Source organism: Cupressus sempervirens, chromosome 9 (genome assembly GCF_028749045.1).
Source record: "Cupressus sempervirens isolate cs-2001-9-10 chromosome 9, ASM2874904v1, whole genome shotgun sequence".
Classification (NCBI taxonomy): Eukaryota; Viridiplantae; Streptophyta; class Pinopsida; order Cupressales; family Cupressaceae; genus Cupressus; species Cupressus sempervirens.
In genome coordinates, this window is record NC_143126.1 from 522011277 (window position 1) to 522017291 (window position 6015).

At 30.5% G+C, this 6015-nt stretch overlaps 1 long non-coding RNA gene across 1 annotated transcript; it reads right to left on the minus strand.

Moving 5' to 3' along the window:
- Nucleotides 1-4374: 4374 nt before the first annotated feature.
- LOC149539643 (uncharacterized) lies at nucleotides 4375-5199 on the minus strand. The gene is made up of 3 exons (XR_016355927.1): nucleotides 5017-5199; nucleotides 4681-4781; nucleotides 4375-4422 (listed from the first exon to the last, which is right to left on the minus strand). It is a non-coding gene; the product is annotated as an uncharacterized LOC149539643 (long non-coding RNA).
- Between the last annotated feature and the right edge of the window lie 816 nt (nucleotides 5200-6015).

Sequence of the window (6015 nt, forward strand, 5' to 3'; positions counted from 1 at the left end):
CTATCTTCATTTTATTCAATCCCATCTTGTTAAGAAGTAAAGTCCACACACAACTAGGGGGGTGAATCGGTTGTGAATAAATATAATTAAATCCAAACTTATAAATTCGATTTCCAAAAATTAAAAAAAATATGCTTGACAATAAAAAAAACCATACACCATAACACAATAATTTGTTGACTATGGAAACCCTTTATCAAAAGGAAAACCCCTGTGGGGATGGTACCCACAAGATAATGTACTAATATATAAATTCCTTGTGAAAGGATGTCACCATGTTCAGAGTCAAATATAGTTCATTTAGTATAATACTCCATGTTAAAGGATAGATCCCTTTTAGGAGACCTTGAACCCTTGAACTAGAAGGTTCTGACCCTCTTAAAGGTTGAAAATAAAAGTAGACACACTCCCTAAATGCTCCAACAAATGTTAAAGATGATACTTTTAGGATAACATATCCAATAAATATGAACTGACTAATCTACAACTTGCCAAAATAGTTCCTTTGAAGTCTATTTAATTGACCAACAACATCATTTCTCTTCTCTCATTGTCTATCATAAAAGTTTGCATCATACGTATCCATAAATACTATTCATACCAACCATATATACATACTCAACCAAGAAAAATGAATTTTTTTTATACCCTTTATAAATAATTAATTATGCCATCCTGTTAGAGCTTTCCCAATGTACAATTAATCACATAGGACCACACTAAGGAATACATACCTTTATAAGCATCATTACATTAACTTTCCCACATGTTACACAAAATATCTATTACATTTTTCAATAATAAATCACATGCTTTCTTAGCGCTGCTAGTAAAATATACCACACATTTCACACTAGCAATCTTTCTAGACTAATCCACATACTCATCACTTATAAACATACATGCATGAACAAGTCTTCTATCACCTTATAATCTCGCCATGGTTAATTCATGTTCACCAATAAGATATAGCCAAAATACCTACAACTATCTCTGTTGGTATTTCATGTATACTGGTTTGCTACGTATCTTCACCGAAAACATTGTAACTTAATCAAATCATCATTTGAATCATAACAAACATAGATATGATATCTATAGTCATTCCACTATACACATGTAATCTTGCATGTCTAATTTACTCAACCGCTATCCTTGTTGATCTAATAAATCACATATGATATGTAGAAACTATGTATGTCATGAACATGAGAACATATATTGTCATTAATGACAAAACTTGCCATTGATACAATGTATTTGTAACTCTTCCAGGTGCCACCAAAGGCCTCAATTCCTATCACATCTTGTGTCCCCACTATTTATCAAAAAATAATACATGTTATTTTTATCTTGTTTTTTACCCATTCAACAAACTCTAAAATAAATTATAATTTTGAAAACTATACATATTAAAAATTGGCTTTTAATTAGTCTCTAAAATATTAGGAGCATGCATGCACAATTTATTTTTCCAAATGTAACTACTTTGAATATATTAAATAAGAAATGATATATCATTCAAAAATTAGCAAAAAGATAAAACATAAAATACATAATGTTAAATAATTTGACATAATTTGGATCACTCTATGTGATCTCTTTTTTTTAACCCTATAATCTCCACCATTTAAAATGATATTGTACTTTAGAAATTATAGTGTAAATGCACTATGAATTTAATATTATGTATTCATATTTTGAGTGTAATTATCTTCAATTTCTCATCTAAGATGAGTTCTTCCTAGTTTTAGAGTGAAAATTGGCTACTTAAGAACCCATTTTGGTCACTCCTTTTCATGTACTTCATATGTTTGATGAAGACAACCTTTCATACTGGCCATAAAGAAAATAATTGTTTAGAACCATTTTATGCATGTGCATGTTAGAGGGTAGGAGGGTAAGTTGAAGAATTTTGATTCTAGATGGTGAATGTTGTAGATGCAATTACAATGCTAGGAGTACAAATAAGCTTGAGCGATATAGTGAGTCTATGGTTCTCATAAACCCTAATGTTTTAGGTTATAGTTTTGTATTTTACTTTAGATCTTTGTCAAAATGTAAGAGAATGTTAGGAAAAAAAATTTAACCTTTGACCAATGATTTTATTCATATATAATTAAAAAACTAAAAAAAATATTTATCTTAATATAATCTTCCAACCCAAATTATCATAGACCTTACTATATCACAGGGATTATTTGAATGGGTTTGAATATTCTAAAATAAGCACCCAATTCGTGAGTTACATGTGATAGATTATATAATTGAATAATGAGGGGATTGAAGAGCATGTTCTTGAAAGTATTAGAAAATAATAAATAACTTTGGTATGGTTCATGGCTTTGGTAATTCTTCAAGTTCATGGTTTGATAGTTTCCTAGGGTACTTGACATAAAGTAGGAAATAAATAATTTTTAGGTATGTATACACTAGTAAGATTACTTTGTACTTTATTAATAATAATAATAATAATTAACCATGGCTTAAGCCTATTATCCATTTTAAAAAACTATGAATGTAGATTTCTTACTACTCATTCCCAAAATCAAGAATATATGTGATAGATATCATTGGACTTTTTAAGAAAGTTATAATGTTAATTAGTTTTGTATGCTAAATGGGAGATTACATACTAATTAATTAATTAATTAATATATAATTTTCTACTTGTTCATTCCAATAATATAAAATGTATATGATAGATTTCATTCTACTTTATTAAAAAGTTTTAATGTTAATTTTATCAGTATGATTTGGTACTAAATATATTTTATTTAATATACAAAAATTTAGACTAATTTTTAGTCTTGTCTTACTGTTGAAATCCATATTTGAGATTATCTAGTATCAATTATACAATATACATTATTATTATTTTTAAAGACAATTGTCTAGTGCTTTAAAGACAACTGTCTAAAAAAGATGGCATGTATAGATTACGTTTTAGTTGGGGAAATTGATGTTTCCCATCAGCTTAGGTTCTAATGGAAACAATTTACAAATGAGTTGTTCAAAATGAAAATAGAAATTATGTATATAAATTTTTCGACAGATTATAATAGAACTCAATCACAAATGCAAAGAAAGATATTACACGGTAATATGTCAAATAGAAAACCATTACAAAAGGTTAATGTTGAGACAGAGAAATCTGAAATCTGATGTTGGTGTTTCCTTGGTGATGATCTGAAATCTTTTCACAATTAGATAGGATTAGTTATATTCATAATATATGAACAATAAGCAAAAGTACAGCAGTGTCAGCAGATTGAGATTCTAACCCGCGCTGACGAAAAAAGTAATCTGAGCTGTAAAATAATTTGAAAGGGTAATTCAACCAAAATATTAGTAGCAGCCGACATAGGATATAATAGTAGCTGTAAAACCGTCCTCTAGCATACAATACCAATCTTGATTTCTGCAAAATGATGGCATTCGACACCCACACAAAAAAATCCATCAAGTTTATCTGAATCTTTTACATTAGGGACTCATAATTATTCCAAACGTCTTCAATGGACATTTCATCAGAGTCAAAACTGGGAATGGATTCCAGTTTAGGCCAATTGGGTATGCCAGAAGCAAAATCTATTGAAAACTCCTCAGACATAGAAAATATATCCTCCTCCACGGCAGGACCCATATATGCACCTTCCACTGATTCATTGTTAATATTCCATATATTCACAGACTTCACATTGCCATCTTCTATTGCATTTGAGGATAAGCAATCTATGTTTCTTTCACCAGAATTGCCTGAACTTTCCTGACTTATTCCAGCTTTCTTTCCTCTTATTACCTATTAAACGAAAAAAACATTCCACGTCATTCTCACCATGAATCTCAATGTACATTTTTGTTAATAATAGGCGAACATATCGTATAGTAATTGATGATATCAAGTTTTTGTTATACTGTTTATTATTAGTTTTGGATTTTGTCTTTTTAAGCATTTCATGTTTGATATTGTTTTCTTTCAATTGATGCATCATCGAATATGATCCAAAATACAATTTAGAATTTAAGAAGTGAGAAATCTGAAATCTGATCTTAAAGTTGATACTCCAAACTTCATAGAATATGATCTTAAACGGAATTAGAATAAGAAGAATAACAGATTGTGATATGATACCTCAAAAAAATCCAATACAATAAAATCAAAATAAAAAATTGTAGAGTACAATAAACTCTAAAATTACTTACATATTTTCCCCTCGCAGCATCTTTGTACAGCATTATAAAGTCTCCACGGGTAAGGTCATGTGTTTTGACGAACTCCCCTGCAAAAATATTACATTTTATCTATGCTTCAGTGACATTAATAAAGGAGAACACAAAACGAAAGGGAAAGAAGCATTATAAATACACAAACCTGTCTTCTCTAAGATATACATTCTACTTTTGTTGTTCGGCCAAAACCTAGAAACAATTAGCACTGCCTTAATTCATGATATAATACAACATTCAAAAACTAGCACTGCCTTGATTCATTAATATAATACAATATTCAAATGGGCTTTTGATAAAATTTGGGTTTCTACTATCGAAACAGGTTTCAATCAAAATTAGGTTTCTTCTATCAAAATAAGTTTTCAATCAAAATTAGGTTTCTACATTCAAAATGGGTTTTTATAGAGATTAAAGTTTTTACTATCGAAATGGGTTATTGACAAAGACCTGTATTTGAAGTTCCATCTTCTTGGGCCATCAATCTCCTCCATTGATAATACGATTCCTTCTCGAGCAGTAAGGGTGGGAAGATGGGCTTCAGCCTCTTTCTGTAAATTTTTCCCATTTAGAAAAATATCGCAGTGTTTATAGAGGCCTTTTCTATTTCTTCATTCCTCTCAAACCAAAATACAAACCAGATGTCTTCATCCATTATAGTAAAAATTCATGAGAACCCACATACTGTATCTTTGTGTCAGTCAAAGTAACAGAAATCAGCCAAGAATTACAAATTCAATAGAAGGGAAATAGTTTAAACAAAATTTAAATAAAAAATACACTCACTTTTGGAAGCACAATTCTTCCAAGAGAACCCACATCACTGTTTCGGAGCTCCTTCTGCAGAAGAAACTTGAGATCTTTTTTCACCAATTCCTGCAAGGACTAGTTTTAAAAATGATGGATGTCATATCATAGCATTTTTCTTCCCAACCACCTCACCATCCTCAAATTTTATAAAACTAACATTGTTCATATTCAAACAAGTTACATCAATCTTCAAATTTTAAAAAACTAACATTGTTCATATTTAAACAAATTACATCAAACTGAATCCCAATCATCAAAAGAATAAAACTAATGATTCTGGCCTCTTTCCATACACTAGCATTATCAATACGAATAAACCTAACATTTCTGGCTTTCGAATTCTCAATACCCAAACAAGTTGTATGAAACTGAAACCAAAAGAATAGAACTAATCGTTTTGGCCTCTTTCCAATTATCAAAGGAACAAACCCAATGGTTTTGGCCACTTTGCATACACTAACGTTATCAACACCCAAACAAGTTACATTAAACTGAAACCCAATCATCACCAGAATAAAACTAATGTTTCTGGCCTCTTCCCATACACTAGCATTCTCCATACCCAAACAAGTTACATCAAACGGGAACTAAATTATCAAAAAAGTATAATGGTTTAGGCTTCTTTCCATACACTAACAATATCAATACCAAAACTCAATCATTAAAAAAAACACAAACGCTTCTGGCTTCTTTCTGTGCACTAGAATCCTCAACACCCAAACAAGCTATATGAAAATGAAACCAAATGAATAAAACTAATGGTTCCGGCCTCTCCCCATACACTAGCATTCCCAATACCCAAATAGCATGTATAATGGCTCAGGCCTCTTTCCCTGCTTATCTAATAAAAAACAAAGAAAAAGATCACCTACCTGATCATTATCTTAACAAAGAAAAAGATCACCCACCTGATCATTTTCTTTGTGCTCGACATTGTTGTCAATGTGACCTCGGCCTCTAGACTTATGTCGCTGC